Raw genomic sequence first — 24,462 nt, forward strand, 5'->3', positions numbered from 1 at the left:
AATATTTAAGAACCCAGACTTGTTTAGGTTGGAAAAGAGCTGCAAGATCATCAAGCCCAACCATTCCTGCAGCTTTGTCCCATGTCCCCAAATCCCTGCAGGGATGGGGATTCCAGCACTGCCCTGGCAGCTGTGCCGGGGCTGGGAAAACCTTTCCATGAAGAAATCCAGTTTAAACCTCTCCTGGTCATTCCCTCTCCTGTTCCCTGGGAGCAGAGCCTGACCCTCTCCTGGTTCCTCTCAGGGATTTGTGGGATGAGAAAATTCCCCCTGAGCCTCCTACTGGAGTATGAAATAAATAGAATTTATTTCCATGGGTGTGATTTCTGCTCAGAGCTGCTGGGCTGCTCAGGCTGAGCTCAGCTTTTTGAGACAGCTACCCTGGAACAGAATGGTTTTAAAAAGCAGATCCCAAGCACCAAATCTGTGCCCCAGGGCCAGCTTCCCTTCCTGATGTGATGGGCAGGGAAGAGATGAGCTCAGGCACAGACTGCAGAGCTGGGAGGAAATGCAGCTGAAATCCTCCTGGTTCTCTGCCTGCAGATGGATATTTATATATACATATATATATATATGTTGCTATTTATTTTATTTTTTTTTATTTTTTGGTGGAAAAGTGTGTGAGAAGCTCTCAGTGCCTCCCTAGGCTGAGATCTCTGGGATCATCCTCACTGGGGTGTGCAGTTCTGCTGTGTGAGCAAATTATCCTCATTTTCCTCTCCTGATGGGAAGAGACTGACTTGGAGCTCACAAATTCAGAGCTGCCAGGGCATGGCTCTGCAGCTGCCAGGACGATTTCTGGCCAGCAAATCACTTCAGCTCTTCCATCTCCTAGTTCAAAATTCTTCCTGATATCGCATTTATCTCCCAATTTCTCCTCAATTAGCAGTTGCCAAAGGAAAGGCCTTGTGGTGGTTAAACCCACAGAGCACAGGGTGACCTCTCACCTCTCCTTTTCCCATCACCCTGCTCAGAATGAGCTGCTGTGGCTTCCCAGGATGTGATTTTCTTGCTTTTGTACATCCCAAAGGCTTTAAAAGAGCTTTGCCATCTCTCAGGGCATGATCTTGGTCCTTTCAAACGCCTGGAAATAGTTCTCCAGAGCCTGAAAATGTAAAATAATTAAAATTATTCTGCCTGGGAGATAAAAGCCTGATTGCTTTTTCCAGGGGGACCTTCTGTGCCAGCTTTGTGCATCTTTTCCAAACACAGAATTTCTGTTCTTCCCTCCTTTCCTTACACACATGAAGATTTAATTTCCTGCAGTGTGCCAAAACCAGATTTTGGGGAGAGGGAGAAGAGCTGAGCCTCAGTTTCCCAGGCTGGGTTTTCCCATGGAAGCTGGTGTGGGATTCTGCTGACACAGCACTTGCAGGGAAGAGGGAAAATTGCAGGAAAAAAAGAATTTCTGTGATTTCCCCTTCCATCCTCCCCCAGCCTTTGCAAGCAGGGTGTGATGAGGCTGAGGGCTGTCCATGGAATATTTTATTTAACCATGAGCAGGTTATTGATATTTCCTGGGACACAAATACGTGGCCAGGTCCTCTGGTGAATAAAAGAGGGGATTTCACTTTGTTGCAGCTTCAGCCAGTCATTGATCAGCCTGAACATTTATTTTCCAGTCACAGGAGGAAAAATTTGATGTTACAGCATGGCCAGAGCTTGTCAGGTTATTCCACTGAATCCATTATCACATGTTAAAGCCACAAGCAAAATATTCAGCAGTCAGCTTTTCCATCCTCAGTGTGGGACTGCACAATCTGAATTTATTCTATAAAAACCTCTCCCCTTTTTTTGTGGAGCTGATCTATCCTCAAAGACAAGTCTGAGAGGCAGCAGAATTCAACTGATCTGAAAAAATGGATCCTGTGGGGCAGCAGCTCTTGGGCATCTCTGCATCAGCTGGGAAGGAGGTAAATAAAGGAAAATAATGTTTAATTGTAGGTCTTGCTGAAATGTAGCTCATCTGGTTAGGTTGGAGGACTGAAAATTAATCAAAATTACCTTGATAAGCTGTCTGTTGATTGATTTGGAACAAACACTCCAGGAATATTAAGTAAAAACTAAAAATATTAGGGGAGAAGTGTAGAACAGCAAAATATTAATAATTTTGGGGGGAATATAATTTGGAGGATCTCCTTCCTTGGTCTCCTGGGCCTGTATTTTTCTACTTTAAAATGTATTTGTGTGAGATTTCTGTGAAACTGGGATTCTGGTTTGAGCTTAAAACTATGGGGATGTTTAGTGGTCCAGATTTACCAGGGGAAAAAATCCCCGAAATCCCTGGAGCAAGTAACACAAAGAGCTGGAAAGATACTTGAAACAGACTTTCAGGAGTCTTTCAACAAACACAGAAAGAGACTTGCTTTGAAAGTTTCCTTGCTTTAGAGAAATTAATTTGTTGTGGTGTGGGAAGGACTAGTCAAAACATGAGATGGAAAATGTGAAAACAACAGAAGAAGTGAAAATATTGGGGGGTTGTGTTTGTAAATGATCCTGCTGGAGACTCTGGTGATGCTGTTCCAAATTTCATTGGGAGGGCTGTTCAGAGGAAGTCAGGTTGGCTGCTTTGGTTTTATATCCTCTGAGGCTGAAAGTGTCACTTGAGGAATTTCAGAGCCTTTGTGTGCTCTGGGTTGGAGGGACCTGAAAGTTCACCCAGCTCCATCTCCAGCCATGGGCAGGGACACCTCCCACTGCCCTAGGCTGGCTGAGGGCACTGCAGGGATGGAAGTGCAACCTGGGCCAGGGCAGGGTTGATTTTCTGTGTAATAATGTTATTATAATCTGTATAATATTCTCTGGAGGAAGAGCTTGGCTGCTCCCAGGCTGTGCAAGCCCCGACTGGATCAGTGGCTGGGGACACATCAGTGTCCTTGGGATCCCCTGGCAGGGGACAGAGCCATTCCCTGGAATTCCTTGGCAGGGGACAGAGCCATTCCCAGGGGACAGAGCCATTCCCAGTGTCCCTGGGGATCCCCTGGCAGGGGACAGAGCCATTCCCTGGGGACAGAGCCATTCCCTGGAATTCCTTGGCAGGAGACAGAGCCATTCCCAGGAGACAGAGCCATTCCCAGTGTCCCAGGGATCCCCTGGCAGGGGACAGAGCCATTCCCAAGGGACAGAGCCATTCCCTGGGGATCCCCTGGCAGGGGACAGAGCCATTCCCAGGGGACAGAGCCATTCCCTGGGGACAGAGCCATTCCCTGGGATCCCCTGGCAGGGGACAGAGCCATTCCCTGGGGACAGAGCCATTCCCTGGAATTCCTTGGCAGGGGACAGAGCCATTCCCAGGGGACAGAGCCATTCCCAGGGGACAGAGCCATTCCCTGGGATCCCTTGGCAGGGGACAGAGCCATTCCCAGGTGACAGAGCCATTCCCAGGGGACAGAGCCATTCCCTGGGATCCCCTGGCAGGGGACAGAGCCATTCCCAGGGAACAGAGCCATTCCCAGGGGACAGAGCCATTCCCAGGGGACAGAGCCATTCCCTGGGATCCCCTGGCAGGGGACAGAGCCATTCCCTGGAATTCCTTGGCAGGGGACAGAGCCATTCCCAGGGGACAGAGTCATTCCCAGTGTCCCTGGGATCCCTTGGCAGGGGACAGAGCCATTCCCAGTGTCCCTGGGATCCCCTGGCAGGGGATAGAGCCATTCCCAGGGGACAGAGCCATTCCCTGGGATCCCTTGGCAGGGGACAGAGCCATTCCCAGTGTCCCTGGGATCCCTTGGCAGGGGACAGAGCCATTCCCTGGGATCCCTTGGCAGGGGACAGAGCCATTCCCAGGTGACAGAGCCATTCCCAGGGGACAGAGCCATTCCCTGGGATCCCCTGGCAGGGGACAGAGCCATTCCCAGGGGACAGAGCCATTCCCAGTGTCCCTGGGGATCCCCTGGCAGGGGACAGAGCCATTCCCAGGGGACAGAGCCATTGCAGAGTCCCCACGGTGCCATGGCTGGTGCTGCTGCTCTGGTGTGAAATGTGCTTTTCACCTGGCACCCCCATGTCCCCCTGCTGCTGTTCTGCCCTGGTGAGTGACCCAAATGCCACAGCAGGGTCTGAGTGGCCTCCAGCCCTGCCTGGAGCACAGACTGGTGTCTGTGCCTCCTCCATGGCACTGGGGCCAGCAGCAGCTCCCAGGAGCACAGACAGATGGCCAGGGCAGGGGCAGAGCCCTGCCAGCTCCCTGTGCTCAGAGGCTGCTGGAGCAAACACTGGGCGAGATGAAATTTCAATTAAAAACAAAAAGCAGAAATGCACTTGGAGAGAACAACTGGAGGAGCTTTGCAGGGGCAGGGTTTCAGTGGATCTGCTGGTGCTGGGCACAGGGGGAGCCAGGGCAGGCTGCTGGGCTGGCCCCTGCCTCAGCTGTGCTTTATTCAGGAAAATAAAACCTGCACATTTGGGCCTCTGTGTCCTGCACAACTGCTGCATTTCGATTTTCTTTTTAAGCTGCTTCTTATTTCCAAAATAGAAATATAATTCTCTTTGATCTTAGGTCCAGGATGCAGCTCAGTCCAAAGAATTATTCCCATGGTAACAAGCCACACTTCACCAAGGGGTGTTTTCCACCCAAAAATAGTTTTGGATGGAATTTCAGTATCTCTGGCTGTGATGGTCAAATCCAGAGCTTCGTTATGAGTTTCACTCCAAGGAGGTTCCAAGTGGGACCATCCTCTGTGTTTTATGGTGCCTTTGAGGCTGCTGGGAAAACTCTGCTTTTTTTTATACCCATCCTCAAAAAAACCCCCAACCCTTTATGCAAAAATCCAACTTGCAAAGTGAGGAGGAGAAATCAATAATTATAGACATCCCTTACAAGTCCAAAATTAGGTTTTTGTGAGCTGTAAATACCTCGAGCATCACTCAAAACTCACTTGTGCTAAATATTTCCCAAGAGGATGTTTGTGTTGTTGCTGTGATTATTGTGCTGGTATTCACACAGTTTCCTTCTGTCCCTTAGTAAATATGTTCAAAAGGAGCAATTCTTTTTAATGCCATGCCTTGAAAAGAGTTTTTAAGGATTTGGATGGGAGCTGGCTGTGGATGCTCAGTGCTTTGCCAGGGCTTTAAGGTCCATATACCAACGCCATCAGGAATTCCAGTGATGATTTTGAAACACATTAAATAGCAGAATATCAGTTTATTCTGCAGGAAGCATGGCAGCAAATGCATGCTGATGCTGACAGCAGCTGTCATTGGGAAGCAGATATTCTGGGGGTTGTTTATTCGGGCAGCAGCAGCGATGACAGCAGCCGATAGGAAAATCAATAGCTGGATTTTCCATCAGCACTGCCTCTTGCCAAACGGAGCGGTACCGCCTCAAATTAGCATCTGTTTGCTAATTCTCTGCTAATCAACGCTGCCAGCGCCGGGACAAAAGGGAAGGTTGGTTGTGAGGGTGGGGAGGAGCTGGCACAGGTGTCCAGGGAAGCTGTGGCTGCCCCTGAACAGCTGGACATTGGGGCTGGACAGCGGGAGTGACCCTGCCATGGCAGGGGTGGGTCTGGGTGGGCTTGGAGGTCCTTCCCAGCCCAGAATCATCCCATGGTCCTGTGATGGTGTGTGAGGAGCAGGTGGGATAGAGAGCAGGTCCAGCAGGGGTGTGCAGGTGGCAGGGCTGGGGCTCATCCCGTGTCCCCCCTGCTGCTCCCTGGGTGTCCAGGTGACCCTCAGTGCCATCCTCACTGCTGCTTGATCTCACCTCCTCACTCATTTCTCATTTCTTTTCCCAGGTCCCATCAGTGCATTTCTTCTTCCTCCCTCTGAATGATGCTTCAACCTTTATTTCATTGCTTTTAATGCTTTAAATTATCTGATCAAACACTGCATTGCTATTTTTTTTTAAAGTCCAGTCCCCACCAACCTCTTTCAAGGAGAGAAGCAGAGAAGGACCTACAAGGACTTTATTCAGCACCAGCAGTGGCAAACTGCTGATCCTGCTGGGGGGAATTCTTGTACAGGCTGGAATTTCTCTTCCAGCTTGAGCTGAAAACTGATGTTTAACCTCTGATGCAACGTGGGGGTCACACTTGGGAAGGCCCCAGAAATACCAGAGGTGCCTTGTTCCCTGTGCTGGACATTTCCTTCAATGAATCTTCCTGATTTTCCTTAAATACACACAATTACAGCTGAATCCCAAAACCTGCTGGCATCCATCTGCTCCCACCCAGTGCAAGGTTCCCTTCTCCCTTCCTCCCCATGCTGGAAATGCATTTTTCTCTTTTCTTACAGCCATTTAATCCCTCCAAACCCTATTTGAAGCAGTGATTTAGTGCCCGAGGGGTCAGGTAGAAAGAGGGGCTGTACAAAATCGAGGAGGAATTGCCATTATTTGTGGCAAAGAAGCATCTCGAAGTTAATTGAGGTGTAGATGAACTGGGCTGCCCTCATTAGTGTCAGTGAAACTGAATTTGCAATTTGCTAATTGCAGTGAGGGCACACAACTCTCAGATCCAGACTACTTGGGGTATTTTTAGCTGTTCCTTTAGTCATCAGCTTCCACTTTTGTCTGTTCCAGGCACCGGTGGGAAAACACAGCAGCCCTTTTCTCCAGCAGGGTCACGCTGTTCTGAGGAGGTTTTTTCTCACTTCATTTTTTTTTTTCCCCACATAAATGGAAAACACAGCATTTCTGAGCTCTTGGAGCTATTCTGGTGAATACTTCTTCCCAACCAAAAACTGTGATGTTTCTCTCTAAGTGTCAGCTTTTTCAGGATTACTGCTAGGTGAGATGAGAAACCATCACTCATGATAAGCAGCTGAATATTTTTTTTTTTCCCTCTGTCTGAACTGTAAAATGGGCAGACTGGTCTTTAAGGTCCCTTTCTGCCCAAACCATCCTGGGACTGGGCTGAAGCTTTTCCTTGGCTGTGCTGTACTATGGCTCATCCACAAATCTTTCCTGATTTTTAAGGAATTTTGCTGGTTTTGTCCAGGTAAAGTTTTTCAGAGTGGCTTGAGGTTGCTGTACTGGTTGGTTGTTCTGATACAACAGAACTGAAGGGAGTAAAGAATGGGCTGGAATGAAACAGGAAAATAAAGGAAAGCCACTCCTGTTTGCCAGGTTAAGCTGCAGCAATAATTGAGTGTATTCAGACCAAGGGGTGCAGCTGATGCAGAATTTGGGATAAAAGGGGAGTGCCATGCACAGGAAGGACCAGGTGTGTTGGAATGGTACAAACAAGGTCTGCAGGAAGCAGAACCTTTCATTTTCATTTGCTCTCACTCTGTGGGGTCAGAAAAAAACCCTTGGCATTGTAAATCAGGGAATATGGACCCTTCAGGTGGTTTATTGATGATGATAACCTTGTAGAGCATTTTCTCCTTCAGAAGAGCAGCTGTGATATCCATGGGATGCTCACTGGTGTAAGCACTTATTCAAACCCACTCTGTGCCCAGTTGAAATAAAAAAAAAATCAGAATATTTATTAATTGTTATTATTTAACAATATAATGTTACAAAATATTATTTGATGTAATAATTCTGCTGATAAAATTTAAAAATATTTATTTAACATATGTAGTCATTTAATATTTATTACTACAAAGTAGCCAGGCTTCACTGGCTGCTGCAGCAGCACTTGAGCATATGTTTGCTGTCAGCTTGGCTTGCAGAGGAAAACCTTCATGTTCCAAACCAGCCAGTTCTTGTGGGATATTGAGGAGGGGCTGCAGCAGCCCCCAGAGCTGTGTCTGCAGGCAGAATTCCTGTTCCACTGCTTTTCCTTCAGCTTCCTCAGGGTTTTTGTGATGCCATTTGTTACACCCCACGACTATCTGCTTGTACAGTAAATTTGTAGGTTACTGTTGGGTTATTTTGATTAGTCCTGTGCTGCCTGGCTGATGTTCAGTGGTCTCTGTGAGGTGTTTGCTCACAGGGCAAGGGGGTGATGGCAAAGCCCAGCCACATGGTGCTGGCAGTGCTGATGTGCAGGATAACCCAAAAACACACTTTCACAGCTTCACTGAAGTGATGTGACCTCCTTTCTCCTCTCTACAAGCAGTTCAGGGCAGGGAGCAGCTTTGTGTGGTAGTTTGTTTCCATCTGCCCAGCCCCCTCGGGTTTGTGTTTGGAGGGCCCAGTTGGACAGGCCTGGTGTGGCCAAAAGCTGCAAACCAGGGCAGTGAGGATTGATAATTGGCTTTAAAATAAAATCATTGAGGTGGCCAAAGACCTCCAAAAGCATCGAGTTCAGCTTTAACCTGAGTCCCACCGAGCCAACTCATATCACAAAGTGCCACCTCCAGTTCCTTGGACTTTCTGGTTTGTGGGGATTTTTTTTTTTTGAGTTTCAATTTTATAAACATGTCTTGGCATGAAGTTATTCCAAGTTTGGCACCAGGAAGTGTTGAAGTTAATGCTTAGTCTGCCTCTCCTTAGTTGGATAATGGGTTTTTAATTGTTAAGTGTGACCCCAGATGTTAACTGGCTTGTGCTGTGTTTTCATCTGGTATTTGTAAAGTTTTCCTGGTTCATCCTTCCCAACATCTGGGATGTTGCAGCCTGGAAGGTGAATAATTAATAAATAGTGGGGGAAATGTGTGTGGCTATGCAGACAGGCCATGGATCCTGTGCTGTGCTGTTTTTCCAGAGTGAAGCACTGGAGCTTTCAGGACCTTGTACCTTTGCCTGAAATGATGATTAAATCCATGTCCTACATGGTCCCTCTTAGGAATGGTGGGATCCAAAACCTTTCCCTGCTGGGAAGGACAAAATGTGTTGAAAGCCAGTCTGCCTGGAGGTTAAAGCCATAGGAATAATGGGAATAAACATGCTCTAAATTCAGCAGTCACTTTGCTGGAATAAAGGCAGAATGTTCTCAAGTTGGTATTTCAGTGTGTCCCAGCTGGGCAGAGCACCAGGAGCACTGCAAACCTTGTCTGGGTGGGGGGAACTCAGGGGTAAGAAGTGAATGAGGATTCATTTCATCTTCTTACATCTTTTTTTTTTTTTTTTTTTTTTTTCACAGCAGCTCTGTGGCATCCCCACAGCAACCAGGGAAAATCAGGGCCCTTGTGGGAAAAGGAGAAATGCCAAATTTTGGTGTAGCCATGACTTTTTTTTTAAATTTTTTAAATTATTGTCTGATTGCAGCTCTGGCACATCAGTGTCCAAACTTTCTCAGAAACAAAACCAAGGGCAGTGAGTGTTTCTCTAGTGGTTAGCTGAAGGTGCTTGGAAGCTTAAGAGAAATAATTTGGATTAAACCAAAAAATATAGAAGAAATGCTGCATTAATTACATGTATAAAGCTGTTAAGTGCAAGATTAAAAAATTTCTGTTGCAGTCCTCAAGGTGTGTATGAGGGGGGTGTAAAATCACAACACTTGGAGTCTTTCTGGGAAGTTTAAGGGTTTTGGGGTGTATTTTACAACACTGGAGGAAGTATCCATGCATCCCATAATTTCCTCCATGTAAAATCTCTGCTTTTAGTATTGGGCTCCTCTGCCTGTCCTCATGGTGTCAGTTCTCTCTATTTCTTTATACAAAACCCTCTGAAATTGGTTTTGGTCTTTCTTTAATCAGGAAATTTTTTAATTATCAAAGGGAACTCACACCCCTGTACATAAAAATTGGGAATTTGCTGATTGCAAAAGCAGCGTGCTGGTGAGTCCCAGCTGATTTTGCAGAGAATTCCCATTTCTTTTCCTCCAGAGCTGAGGAGCTGAGCTGTGTAAGGCAGTCCCATCTGATGCTGCATATGGCATTTTAATATCACCCATTCCACATGTGAAACAGGGCTGGGGCCATGTAGGAGAATTTCTAATGCAAACTCGAGTCTGCTTGGTAAGCTAGATCATGATTTTGATTTATTTTGTTTATTTTAATGTGGCTTTATTTATTTTAAGACAGGTGAGTCCTGTGCAAGTGAGGAAGTATTTCTTATAGTAATTCAAACCCAATCCAAACCTTTTTAGGCATTAAAGACCTTTAAAGCTGCAGTGAAACTTTCCAAAGTATCAAAGCACCAGAATTCAGATTCAAGAGGATTGTCCAAGGCCAGGTTGGAGCAGCTGGGTCAGTGGGAGGTGTCCCTGCCATGGCAGGATCAGCTTTAAATCCCTCCCAACCCAAACCATTCCATGATTTTTCCTCTCCCACAACTGCATTTATATTTTATTTGAGAACTTGATGTGGTATTTCCCACCTGTGCTGTTTAGAAGTAAATATGAATTAGTTTTAAGTGGTAGATATTATGAATTTATCTGTGGGAAAAGTACTTTTCTCACAGACACTTTGGACTTGGAAGGAACTTGCTGAAATATTTTTAGCCCTCTACATGATTTGGGAAGTTTTGCTTTTGCTGTGGAGTCTAAAAAGAGTTTCCAAGATTTACTGTGAGTTCAGGAAGATAAGGAACAATCATGACTCAGGAAAACACAACTTTTTTCATGAGTGTAACCTTAGCACTGAAAAAAATGTATTTTAAATTACATACATTTAATTAAAGCTGCCTTTCATTAGGTGAAGAAGTTGGAATTGGTAATAAAGGTATGAACAGTGTTTAAAATACTTTTTCCCCAAAGAACTGTGCCCAAGTTAACATCAAACCAGAACATTTCCAGCGGATCCTGAGCATTTCTGGGAACTCTGAGTTTTCAGTGCAGTCCCCAGAATCTGGGATTATCACATTAGTGATGCCCCTATAAAATACATGTCTGAATCAGCCCTAAAGGAGACTTAAAGATCATTTTAATGCTTTTTGGCTTCCATTTCCAAGGGCTTTGCTGGGTTTGTGTAGAGAATTCCAATAAATGTGTATGTGCTGCTGTGTAAATGTAAATGTTAATGTAAATGTAAATGTGTAATGTAAATGTGAATGTAAATGTGTAATGCTGCATTAAACACAGGATGGGAAGGGATTGTAATCCTTGGGTTACAAGAAAGGAAAAGTATTATAGGCTTAGCTCTTCCATTCCAGGGGAAATGTTGATGGAAATGTTGAATGTAGAAAATATCTTTTCTTTTTTTTTTTTTTTTGCTCTTTTTGAGGCATTTCAGCAGATCCATTCAAAAATTCTGCCCTGCTGCAGAATTATTTTATTTTTTTATTTTGTTTTCTAGATTTCCCTCAAGTTACTCACAATTAAAATAATGTAATGAAGCAATTTCAATGTGGTCCCAATTAAATAATGTGAGTACAGGATATTTACCCTGTGTAGGCTGCAGAGCTGCTCTGTAATGCAGATGGATATGGAATATTGGTTTTTCCTGTTCCAGATGATCACATAGGTTTACTTTCCTTGGAAAGCAACAGATTCCCTAAATCAAAGTTTTTGTCCTTGCTTCAAATGGAATCTCTCCCTCTTCCCCATCTTTCATTTTTGCCTTGCTTCTCTTGTATGTATTCTGATTTATTACCAAATAAAAACTGGCTTACTTACAGCTAAACAATATACTTCATGTTGATTAAAAGGAATTAAAGATTATAGCAGCAGAAAGACAACTAAAAATCCTAGAAATGTCTCAGAGTGTTGAGGCATCAGAGTAGTGTGCTCTGACAGTTATTTATATAGAAAAGTTGTGTTTTCTAAGTAGTTTTCATTTTGAGGAAGAAATGAGCCACAAAGTTCTACTTTCAGATCCTTGTGTGCATTTTAGAAATGACACAGGAGTGTTCTGCTGTTCCAGGGGCTGTTCTGACATTTTTCATGGTTTTGTTTTGATGTTGGGTGAAAACATTGGTGCTCTGGATTGAATTGTGGAATCCCAGACTGGTTTGGGTTGGACAGGAATTAAACCCCATCCCACCCCTGCCATGAAATTTTTGGGATTAATTTTGTGGCTCTGAAACACTAATCCCTGCCTTTTGAGGCCATGCATTGGAATTATTGAAGTGCTAAATTTTTGCTTGGAATAATCTATTTAGCTGCTGAAATGCCAGGAGAGCTAAATTAAGCTGAAAATTAGTCATTTATCTCCCCAAACCTGTTAGAAGCAAGTGGGTTCATTTTTAGGGGAGGGATGGAAGCTGCTCTGGAGCAGGTCAGTGTGTGGATCTCATTGTTATTCAGCTGTCACAGCCAAGGGATATAAATATCCAGGAAGGAAAACAGAAGGTCAAGTGCAAACCTCTCCCATCAAAGGAGGCCATTCTGCATCTCCCAACCTTCACTCTGCTGCTCTCTGAGGAGAAAAACATCTCTTTTTTTGGTTTTTTTTTCCTTTCATCATGCAAATAAAGCAACCTAAACCCAAAATCTGCCAGTTGAGTGGGGCTGGGAATAGTGAAAGGTGGGAGCTGGGAGATGTGTGGATGGAGTGTCAGGGATGCAGGGGTGGTGCAGTGACTGACACTCAATCCTTGTGCCACGTTTTCCTGGGAAGGATTTGGAGCTGTCCTCTGCTGCAGCTGGGAATGTGAGTGAGAATATTTAAATATGTTTTTTTTTTTTTCCCCCTGCAGATAATATTTCCAAGGAAACTCAAAATGTTGTGACACTCAGTAAATGAGAACTGCAGCAGAAAGAGTTTATTTTCTAAATATAGTGCTGGTATTTAATTTATCCTTCTCTCCTCTTCTTTGGGGCAAGAAAAGCTCCCTCTGCTCGAGTTTGAGCTGCTGAATCTGATAGTGGAGTGTGTGGGCAGCAGTGGAAGTCATTTGCAGGTCTGGAGGTTGTACCTCAGCTTTCCAAGCTGTTCTCCTACCCTGCTCAAATCCTGGGCACTGGAGCAGGACCAGTGTCCCAGCAGCAAACTGGGAGGGCTGGTGAATTTGGTAAACATGGACCTGCAGGAACCTGGAGAATCCCACTGGGAATGTGCTAAATCCTGATTTTGGGCAGGAATGCAGGGATGTCCCTGCACACTGAAATCTGCTCTAGGACTGCTTGGGGAAGCAGGACTAACTTAGATCTGGCTTTAGTGCTTTAAACCTAATTCTTTTTTTTAACAGGAGCTCTTGCAGGAATGGTTTGACAATTCAAGTTTGGCTGTGTGTTTGCAAATATTCCTGATGGCTCTGCCTGGTTTTCTTGGCAATAGATTTGATGCATTTCAGACAATTTTCATCCTTGGGCACAGTTTTATGCTTTATGGAGGTGCAACCTCATAGGCTGAAACACTGAATGGTTAAAAGTAAAAGGTGACAAATCAACATTTTGGAAAGAGGCCTAAAATTGATGAAGCTTCTCTGATTATCCAGAGGATATGAACCTGGAAAAGGTGCTGTTTACATGTTGGTGTGACTGAGGGAAGGAAAACCTGCTGCAGTTATTTTAGCAAAGCCATCAGAAATAAATCAATCCTGATCTGATGCTCCACATTCTGCAGAGAGATTCCTGTGTTTGGAGAGAGTGGCACAGATTTTGGGGAAGGCAGGGAAGTCATTGACCTAAATCTGTGTTTATCTGAGAACTACTCCTTTAAAGGAAGGTTTTAATCTTAATTTTACTCCTCTTAGTGAGCAGCAGGCTTGGAGATCTCCAAGGTTACAGGACCCAATAAACTGGCACGGATTTTTTGTGCTTTATGGCATAGTTTGTTTATCACTGGTTTGATTGTTTGTGTTTTAATAGGAATTAGTGTGGAGGCAGGGAGCAGATCTGATCATTCGTTTTTCATTAATATTTTGGTGACTTTTTGGCTGTAACAATTCAAATTCCCTTAACACTCAAAAGCACCACGTGCAGGAACATTCTTCATTACTCCCTGTCAATAATTCTCCACGCTGTGAGCTCAGACTTCTTGTTTCCTGCTGTTCTCACATTTGTAAGTGGCATCTCTAATGCACTGAAGTGGCTGCAAAAGTCCTCTCTGGGGTGTATTTTAGATTTTTTCCACTTGAACTCCCTTGCAGCTGCCTGCCAGCCTCAGTCTGCCCTGCTCCTGTCACCTGCCCATCCCCAGAGAGCCCTGAGGCTGCTGGTGCTTGGAGGAGAAATGGGGAGCAGGGAGTTCTGCAGAGGGAGGCAGAGCAGTGATTGCTGTGTGTGCAAAATCCGTGTTTCTTCTGCACAGTCACAGCACCCAGAATTGGGGTATCCCAATCCCACCCCAAAACTGGGGGCTCCATCCTTGCCTGTGCCTTCCCTGAGCTCTCTGTCACACAGGGTGTGGCTTTAGGGTGTTGTCACTAAAGGATTTGTGAGCAGGAAAATCAAATCCAAGAACAGCTTCATCAAATTTTACTCCCCATGAAGAATTTTCCAGGTATCAGGGATGATCAAGGGTTTATTTTGGAGGCAGAACTTTTTTTTCCAGAAGGGGAACTGAGTGGAAAGGAGCAGAGGATTGGGCAAGGCATCCTGTCACCCTGCACAGGTGTGCAGAAAAAGGAAAAAAATCACATTTTTAAGGCAAGTTTTCTGTGAGCTTGCTGAAGAAACCATGAGCTTGCTGTGCTCACACATGGCAGGAGGCCCAACCCAAATTTTTGCAGCTCTGATAACTCTAGCTGCCAGTAGAGCTTGTGTTGCACCACTCAGCTTTGTTCTAATTAATTACTAATTGTTCAGTTCCTGCAGATCAGAGCCTGAGGCTGTTGTCATTGACAGCTGGGGTGCTCAGGTGGTGATTACTGGGTTTTCAGATAGGAAAAAACCAAAGTTTAATCATGTTCCAGTAATGAAATGTATGTTTTCATTCAGAAGGAGAAAACCAGACATTAGACAGAAGTTGGGGAAGAACTCCCTGTGTGTTTCTTGATGCTTCAGCCTTTTTCTGCCTGAAGTGTGCAGCATGGGGCAATTTAATTATTGAAGGCAAATGGATTTCTCTGAGTTTGTCTCACAGCTGAGAATGGAAATATTTTTCTGAATAAAAGAGTGTAAGGTTCAGTGTAAGATGGGCAGGGGCATTGTTACACACTTGGAATTTCTACATTAAATCATGGAATGGTTTGGGAAGGGACCTTAAAATCATCCATTCCCACCCCCTGCCATGGGCAGGGACACCTCCCACTATCCCAGGCTGCTCCAAGCCCCATCCAACCTGGCCTGGGACACTTTTTCCTTAAAATACATTTTAAAAAGACATTAAATCCTATAATTTGGTTTTTATTGATCAGGTAGGTCTTGCTTGAGAACAGCAGCACAAAATCTTTGGTCTTCCAGCTTTTTTTAATTACTAAGAAAATCAGATTGGGTTATTATTTCTAAAATAACATGAGAATAGTTGTCACTTTACCTGTGCTCAGGGGCCTCTGTGTGATGTTGGCTCTGCTTGTGTCTCATCACTTTGATCCTGCTCTTTGTGACAGCAGGATAATGGAAATGCCACACCTGTGTCTATTCTGCAGGGAAATTCCCTTTTTCCCCAGCCTAGTCTTTGAAAAGGATGGCTGTACCTCTGCTGAGGGTGCATGTGCAACCCCAGATTCCTCAGCAGGGGGCTTGATGTGGAAATCAAAGGATTTTCTTCAGCTGCCATTGTCAGAGAGCCCAATGAGCTGTTGCTCCAGAAACTCTTGGAATCAGGAAAATAATGGGATGCCTGTCATATCTCCATATCAAATATAATCACAAAAATAGACATTTTAATAGGGAAAAAAGGCAATTCTGCAGTATTTTTGAAACTTCTGATGGATTTTACAACAATTCTGTTATCCAGCCAGAGCAATGGTGTGCTTGATGGTGAACTAAACAAAATTATATCTAACTGGCAGCCTTCAGTTTTGTTTTGAGCCATTTCCTGTACTGGCATAATGAAAAAGCATGAAACTGGAAGGGTTATTTGTGAGAAAATTGCTGTCCTGCAAGGCCAGAGGCTTGGGAGCACAGCCCTGGACTGGGGAGATGAGGTTTGCATGGGGGAGCCTGGGAGGGGAAAGGGCCAGACTTGGAGTTGGGAATTAACACCAAGAAACTCAGTGGGGCAAGAGGAATCGCTGGAGGGTCATTTTTTACAGGTTTGGTTTGTTTGGGTTTTTTAAAAATCCATTTTGATGTCTTTACCACATGTCCCAAACTTTCATTCTGTATTCTGGACATGCTGCTGCTATAATTTATTGGATTTCTATCTGGAATAGTTACATGGTCCCACACAAGGAGCCAGGGAGGTGATTAATGGCTTGTTGGGGGTGTGTATGCTCTTTTATTGGGGAGTTTGAGCTGTTTGGTTTTGGGGTTTTTTATCCCCCACATGAATTCTTCCTGTTTGCTCAGGGCATCTTCGGGGGTGTGCACACAAAGTGGGACAGGGAACAGAGGGGCTGTGCCTGAGAGATGCTCAGACTTTGGATTCCACTGCAGAGAATGACAAAATCCCAGGATGGTTTGGGTTAAAATCCCCCCCAGTGCCACCCCTGCCATGGCAGGGACACCTCCCACTGTCCCAATGTCCAGCCTGGCCTTGGGCACTGCCAGGGATCCAGGGGCAGCCACAGCACATCTGGAATTCCATCCCAGCTCCTCCCAGGGAACAATTCCCAATTCCCAGTGTCCCACCCATCCCTGCCCTGGGCAGTGGGAACCATTCCCCCACTGGAGACCTGAGCTGGCTTTGGGAGCTGTGGGAGGAGCCCCCACTCCCAGCTGGGATCTGAAGGGTGGCAGAACATTTCTCCAGACTCTCTGGGAGCCTTTGCAATGTCAGTGTCGTTGCTTTGAGGAATGGCCATGAGCCTGCCAGCTCTCAGGGCTGTGAGGGTGAGATGCTGGTGATGATGATGATGGATGGGAGGTGAGGAGGGCACAGGGACAGGACAGTGTGCTGCCAGTGGTTTGTGATCAGTGCAGCCATCAGGGATTTGGATCTTTTTTTTGGGATTTCAGCCCAGCTCTATCTCTGGTGTCAGAATCATTTATCTGAAATTGTGTTCAGCTGTCAGTGATTTGCAGGTGATACCAAGCAGCATTTTTACATTTTCAGCTCGATTTTTCAGCTTAATTTTGCCAGAAGTGGCACCAACTAAAACTTGAGAAATAGCTGAATATAAAACTATTTTTAAAGCTTAATGTTTGTATCATGCAGTTCATGCTGAAGAGTGAATGGAGTGCAGGTGCTTTAAGTGGAGATTCCAACATTAAGTTGGAGAATATGGCCACCATAATTAATTCTGAATGGAGTGCAGGTGTTCTAAATGGAGATTCCAACATTTGAGTGGTGCCTTCCAGCCCTGCCCCTCACTCCTTTATTTATCAGCTGATTTCTGGCTGCTTGGTCTCCCAGCACCACACATCTCAGGTGGGATTCAGATCCAAAAAGATGGCAGTAATTTGGTTTTCTTTTTCAATATATTTCTATTTCTCCAAATCCAAGGCAAGCTACAAGTTTGAGAAGTCTTCAGACTTTAAATGCTGCTCTAAAAACTCAGCTCAGACTGACACTGTTTTATTGGGCTTTCTTGAATTTTCCCATGGAAATGGGAGATTTAATGCAGTCCCCTGGAGGTGTGGTGAATGCCCTCAAAAATCTAAATTACAGGAGGGGGTGGCAGTTCTTGGTGCTTTTATTGTCCCCCAACTCTTGCAGAAGCTACCAAAGTCATTTTTCTCTCCAGGGGCTTTTCCAGCATGTGTCAGCATTTTCCTCTTGGGGTTCTGTTGTTGATGCTGTTCCTGTTTTGTGATAGGAATTCTTCTCCTGACTTGAGCAAAGAAAAATCTCCCTCCTGCCAGGAAACCATAACCTGAAAAGCTGCAGATGGTTTCAGGGGAGATTTGATTTTTCTCACTGCAGAGGAAGGTTTTGTGTTCCTGTTTTCAGCACTGTGAGGCTGGGCTGGGGGGAATTCCAGGGATGCAGGGGAATTCCAGGGATGCAGGGGAATTCCAGGGATGCAGGGGAATTCCAGGGATGCAGGGGAATTCCAGGGATGCAGGCACTCAGCATTCCTGCAGTTTCCTGGCAGCTGCATCCCTAGGATTTGATGCAGGCTCCCAGAGCTGCCTGCACAACCACACTGCAGCCTTGGCTTTTACTTTGCTAATAACTCCCAGGCTTGCTGGTTTAATTTTAATAGTAAATGCAGTTTCTATTTATGTCCTGAGACTCCAGGCTGTAAAGAACCTATCCCTAGAAATCCACATGGGTAATGATCTTTCTTGGAGATAAATGCCTTATTAGCATGCCTGGGACTTAATAATGGATGAGAAAATCAGATGCATTTCATGTCCCAGAGCCAGATTTAGAATTAAAGCTGGTGCTGTTGATGCCATAAGTTTAGTTCTGGGGAGTAAATATCTAAATATCTATCTGCTAACCTTGTGAATGTCAGAGGAAAATAGGAAAACAAGCACTGGTGGCAGATGATAAATCTGCACCAAGGGCCAGGCTGTTGCTTCAGGAGCAGGGAGCTGCTGTGTGTGCCCAGAGCAGCCATTCCAAGTAAATAATTGGAATATCAGCCTTTTGATGAGCGCTCAGCCAGCAGCTGATGGAAAAGCAGATGTTCCCCTGGAATCCCTGCTCACATTTCCACGTGCTGCTGTTGGGATCCAGCCCCAGGCAGGGAACAGGTGTTCCCTGGAATCATCTGGGCTGAGTTCAACATCTGGCAGGGTTTGCTTCATTAGCTCTGTAATTGTTCAGTGCTGGTTTCATTTCCCTGCTGGTCAGTGGGAAGGGCTGGGGAAAGCCAGGCTGGCAGCAGGAGCACTGGCTGCAGTGTCAGGAACTTTTTGCTGTGACTGCTGCAGCTCTCAGGGGACTCTGTGGAGGGTGAATGTTCTGGAGTAGCTTTTGTTAGCTAGAGTTTCAGTGTTGCTTTGTAAAAAATTGGAGAGGGAATTGTACATGGATAGAAGTACACATAAATAAATACACATTTCCTCAGTGGAAGCTGCAGGGGGAAAAGGCTACAAAGAGAATGGATTTTTTTTCCTGGTTTGAAGCTGATGCTCCCTGGGATGCACAGAGCCAGAGGGGTCCTGTGCTCACCTCACCTGATCAGGGGCTTAGTCTGAACATCAAGAACTGCTGGTTTGGCTTTAAAAATAATCCCCAAAGTGGCTTTTATCATGTTTGGAAAGATTCTGGCTGATGTTTTTGTCAGTGTGTGGATGCAGCTGGCTCAGTGTGAGGGAGCTGTATCCAAACTCATCCAGAGAGGGGGATTTTCCTGGGATGCTTTGGGGAGTGTTTGGTGACAGTCACTCCTGCCTGCTGCCAGCTCAGGATGTGGATGGTCCACATGGGCTGAGAAGAAGATTGAGCATGGCTGTGGAGAACACTCTGAGCTGAAAGAAAGGGGAGAAGCTGGGCTGGAAACCTTAAGGAATGAAGTCTGTAAGGCATGGCTGCAGCCATGAGGAGATTCTGTCAGTCTGTCTGTCTGACACCAGCGAGATGCCACCTGGCAGAGCTGCACACACCTGAAGGACAGTCCCTGGCAGCAGAGGTGTGACCTGCTGTCACATCTCCACACCCAGGGAGGCTCCTGCCCTGCTGGCACCCTGCTGCCCCTTGCCCATCCCAGCTCTGCTGGCTCAGCCGTGAGCTGGAGCATTAAACCAGCTCAGATTTCAGGGAAAAGTGAATTTTTTAATTTTTTTTCCTCACTCCTCCCACCTTTGCAGGGTGATGTGTGGGTGTGTTGGTGTGGGAGACAGAAGCAGTGAGAATGTGCAAAGGCTCCTGCTGGCAAACCCTTTGTGCTCCAGAGCTGCTGATCTGGCTGTGCTGGGAGCAGCAGCATCCACAGGAACAGGGAACAGTCTGGCTTGGAAGGGACCTTTAAAGGCTCCTAATGCAGCCCCCACAACGAGCAGGCACGTGGATCACAGCATCATTTCAACTGGGAAGAGCTCTGAGACACCAAGTTACCTGTTCCAGTCCTGTCCAGCCTGACCTTGGGCACTCCAGGGATGGGGCAGCCACAGCTTCTCTGTGCCAGGGCCTCAAAAATCATCAATTTTCCTTTCAGTTTTGGCAGCTCCGTGCCCAGGGAAGCTGCTGGAGGAGTCTCAGCCACTGCAGAGGTGAGGAGAGGAATTAGAAACCTCAAAGCCATCACTGCATCTCCTAAAAATCTGTATTGCTGTGCTTGGGAAGCAGCTGAAGGCTTAAAAACAAGAACTTTTGTAACTCCAGGGACACGTGAGATATGTTAATTCCATGAAGGAGATGAAGCAGGGAGGAGAGGGGGAAGGCTGGGTTCCCTGGAACAGCAGATCTGAGCAGCTCTGTGCTGGGGCTGGAATTCCTGACCCATCCCACCAGCAAACTGACCAGCCAAGGAAAACCTTTGCTGTGAACTTTCCTAGTGGTCAGTCTCCATTTCCATCTTCATCACTGAAAAGATCCTTCTGTCTTTAAATCGGGCCAAGCAATGGTTCTGACTCTGAAAAATGTGCCAAAGGCTCTGCTGCTTCACTCCCTGTGATCCCTGAGTGTGCCCCTGGTGCTGTGTGTCTGCCTGTGGGGCTGTGTGTGTCTGGCAGGACCTGCCCGTGGGGCTGTGTGTGTCTGCCAGGACCTGCCTGTGGGGCTGTGTGTGTCTGGCAGGACCTGCCTGTGGGGCTGTGTGTGTCTGGCAGGACCTGCCTGTGGGGCTGTGTGTGTCTGGCAGGACCTGCCTGTGGGGCTGTGTGTGTCTGCCAGGACCTGCCTGTGGGGCTGTGTGTGTCTGCCAGGACCTGCCTGTGGGGCTGTGTGTGTCTGCCAGGACCTGCCCGTGGGGCTGTGTGTGTGTGCCAGGACCTGCCCGTGGGGCTGTGTGTGTGCCAGGACCTGCCCGTGGGGCTGTGTGTGTGCCAGGACCTGCCCGTGGGGCTGTGTGTGTGCCAGGACCTGCCCGTGGGGCTGTGTGTGTCTGGCAGGACCTGCCCGTGGGGCTGTGTGTGTCTGGCAGGACCTGCCTGTGGGGCTGTGTGTGTCTGCCAGGACCTGCCTGTGGGGCTGTGTGTGTCTGCCAGGACCTGCCTGTGGGGCTGTGTGTGTCTGCCAGGACCTGCCTGTGGGGCTGTGTGTGTCTGCCAGGACCTGCCCGTGGGGCTGTGTGTGTCTGCCAGGACCTGCCCGTGGGGCTGTGTGTGTCTGGCAGGACCTGCCCGTGGGGCTGTGTGTGTCTGGCAGGACCTGCCCGTGGGGCTGTGTGTGTCTGGCAGGACCTGCCCGTGGGGCTGTGTGTGTCTGGCAGGACCTGCCTGTGGGGCTGTGTGTGTCTGGCAGGACCTGCCTGTGGGGCTGTGTGTGTCTGGCAGGACCTGCCTGTGGGGCTGTGTGTGTGTCTGGCAGGACCTGCCTGTGGGGCTGTGTGTGTCTGGCAGGACCTGCCCGTGGGGCTGTGTGTGTGGCAGGACCTGCCTGTGGGGCTGTGTGTGTCTGGCAGGACCTGCCCGTGGGGCTGTGTGTGTCTGGCAGGACCTGCCCGTGGGGCTGTGTGTGTCTGGCAGGACCTGCCCGTGGGGCTGTGTGTGTCTGGCAGGACCTGCCCGTGGGGCTGTGTGTGTCTGGCAGGACCTGCCCGTGGGGCTGTGTGTGTGTGCCAGGACCTGCTCTGGGGCTGTGTGTCTGCCAGGACCTGCTCTGGGGCTGTGTATCTGCCAGGACCTGCTGTGGAGGAGCCCAGGAGAGCTGCTGCCTCCCTCTGCAGGTTTGTGACTGCTGCTGGCACCAGGAGCAGTGACAGCTCCCCGTGCACACCTGAATCCTGAATCCATCATGTAACCTGAGCATTCCTTTCTGGTTGGGGCTGAGGTTTCTGCAGTGCAGAGCTGTGCCAGATTTTGGATACACCTGTGAGGTTTCCAGCTTGCTGTGCTGAAAGCTTGAAGCCACAGCCCTGCTGCCCTCCCTCCTTCCTTCCCAATGTGCTGGAGTGAATTCTCACACATCCAGTGTGTGTTCTCCTTTTCTGCCTGAAGGGTCAGGCAAGGCACACTTCTGCTTTTGCTTTTCCCTTCTCCAGAATGAAACACAAGCCTTCAGTCTGCCCACGATGCAGCATAAAACTCTTCTGTGAGTATTTCCCCTTGGCTGGAATTAGTTTTTGTGTTCAAGGAGCAATTTCAAACATTCATCCAGAGCCATTACAAGGCAGCATCTGTGTGAGAACACATTTTGTGCAGCTGAGCAGCAGAAGGGCTGCTGGGATGGAACCAAAGGCAACTTCTCAAGTTAATTGTGAGATTTTATTGGTGTTTCACTCCACTGCTCAAGGGTTTCTCATGTGAATCAATGGCAGGCTGCCTAATTTATGTGTGAGCCCTGCTTGAAAAGCATCCCAGATTGATCTGCTGACAGTGCATGGGGAAAGGTGACCCTAATTTGTGACTTCAGCAGGCCTGTTGGGACAGGGGGCTGCTGGAAACTTGGGAAAATAGCAAAGTTTTTACTTTGGCTTGAAAGGTTCCACATCTCTGTTCAGTAAAATGTCATTAATTTGGGGTATGGGTATCAGTATTATAAAGGATATTAATGAGATGTTAAAACCAGTCCAAGTGGTTTTTATCTGAAATGTTTGTTCCTCCAAGATTTTCTAAGCAAATCCTGGAGCTTTGTTGCTGGTCAATGTTGAATTACTTGATTGGTGCTCTGATTAGTCTGATGAGTCTCTTTTCCTTCTCTGTGTTTATAACCTCAGTCCTTTTTCTGAGCTTGCAGGAGAAACAGTAAATAATTCAGAGTAGAGCCTTGCTGCAGAGACCTCTCTTAACTTAAATGAGACCACAAAGGATGGACAGTGAATGTGCAGCAAGAGGCACCTTTGGATGTGGAACAGGAGTGTGAGATGGCTGACAGAGGACAACAAGCACTTGGAAAATAATCCAGTGGTTTTTCCCTCATTTTCCACACAAAACCCCTCAGTGCCTTCATCACAGCTTGGGCATCCCTTAACTGGGGCTGTGTCACCCTGGGCACGGTGACAGCCTCAGAGTCACAACCACTTCCTTTGGCTGTGGGGACAGTGACAGTGGCCAGAGCCTGGGGCTTCCTGCTGGCTCAGCACTGCCATCCTGCTGTGCCACCCCTGGCCCTGGCCCTGGCCACACACCCACCCACTTCAGGCTGCAACTCGTGCTCTCCACGGGGTTTTGTCTGTGCTGAGCCTGTCTCAAAACTTTCAGGTGCCTTTTAGGATTTTGCCTCTGATCTAGAATTCCCAGTGATTTGGGGCAGGGGTTGACAGAGCAAGCTGGGGTTACCAGTGAGAGCCCAGGCAATTTATAAACCTCCTCTGCCCAAAATCAGCCAGGCCTGTTCTCCCACACCCTCTTTGCAGGCTCCAAAAGCTGGGCTTAGCCAAACCCTGCTGGGGAGGGCTGGCTCCTCACTCTGAGCAGCCTTGCTGTATAAACTGCATGGCTGCTGCTGCTATGGAACCTCCTGTTAACTCCTGCACACAGCAGCAGCAGGTACAGGGGGTGCCAGGGCTCTCCCCAAGTCGTTTTGCTAATTGAGGGCAAGTTGTTAATTGCAGACACTCAGCCCTGCATTGCAGAAGTGCTGCTGCTGCAACCCCCAATGTCAGAGATGAGGAAATGGTGAAATGGCCAAAAAGTGGGAATGAGTCCAAGCCCAGCTGCAGGGGAGAAGTAAAAAAACCCCACAAACTGAAAAGAGTCAGTTCTCCCTGCAAAATTGTCATAGAACAGATTCACCTCAGGGGATTGATTGCATGAACCTGCAGAAATTCGGGGATTTAAATCCTGCAGGCAGCTAATTCAGCTCCTCCTGGAGCTGCAGAAACCTTCTTTAGCTGCAGGAATATTTCTGAAGGAGGTTTTGTTCTGCATGGGAGCAGCTGGCTGAGAAAGGCACCTGTGTGAGGAGTCACTGCTGGCAGCTGGTGTGTGACACTGAGCGTGGATGGGACAAGGTGAGCTGGGGCTGGGACACTGGGAGCTGCTGGAGGGATCCAGCATCCAGCCCTGGGGTTTGCTGTGCTGCCTCCCAGCCCTGGGGTTTGCTGTTCTGCCTCCCAGCCCTGGGGTTTGCTGTGCTGCCTCCCAGCCCTGGGGTTTGCTGTGCTGCATCCCAGTTTGGGATTTGCTGTCCTGCATCCCAGCCCTGGGGTTTGCTGTGCTGCATCCCAGTTTGGGATTTGCTGTCCTGCATCCCAGCCCTGGGGTTTGCTGTGCTGCCTCCCAGTTTGGGGCTGGGCTGCCTCCCAGTTTGGGGTTTGGGGCTGGGCTGCCTCCCAGTTTGGGGTTTGGGGCTGTGCTGCCTCCCAGTTTGGGGTTTGGGGCTGTGCTGCCTCCCAGTTTGGGGTTTGGGGCTGTGCTGCCTCCATCCAGCCCTGGGGTTTGGGGCTGTGCTGCCTCCCAGTTTGGGGCTGTGCTGCCTCCATCCAGCTCTGGGGTTTGGGGCTGTGCTGCCTCCATCCAGCCCTGGGGTTTGGGGCTGTGCTGCCTCCCAGTTTGGGGTTTGGGGCTGTGCTGCCTCCCAGTTTGGGGTTTGGGGCTGTGCTGCCTCCCAGTTTGGGGTTTGGGGCTGTGCTGCCCTGGCTGAAGCTGTTGTGCAGTGGGATTTGGGCTCAGGGTGGCATTTTCAGAGCAAGGTTGTCACTGCAGTTTGCTGGCTGAGGCACCACTGGGCACTGCAGTGAGGACACAAAGGAAATCCTCTGTGGCA

At 47.7% G+C, this 24,462-nt stretch overlaps 1 protein-coding gene across 3 annotated transcripts in view; it reads left to right on the plus strand.

Moving 5' to 3' along the window:
- Positions 1–24,462, plus strand: part of PTPRE (protein tyrosine phosphatase receptor type E) — an 89,556-nt gene that overhangs the window by 24,114 nt on the left and 40,980 nt on the right. Inside the window, exon 1 of one of the 3 annotated variants that reach the window (XM_056495162.1) lies at positions 15,784–15,853. The exons of 1 other annotated variant lie outside the window; for it this stretch is intronic. The gene's annotated coding sequence lies outside the window, so the exon portion shown is untranslated. Of the gene's footprint in view, positions 1–15,783; positions 15,854–23,482; positions 23,708–24,462 lie in introns of those variants that run through there. One more of the 3 variants, XM_056495160.1, reaches the window with a different exon arrangement.

The sequence above is a fragment of the Oenanthe melanoleuca genome, chromosome 6, assembly GCF_029582105.1.
Source record: "Oenanthe melanoleuca isolate GR-GAL-2019-014 chromosome 6, OMel1.0, whole genome shotgun sequence".
NCBI lineage: Eukaryota > Metazoa > Chordata > Aves > Passeriformes > Muscicapidae > Oenanthe > Oenanthe melanoleuca.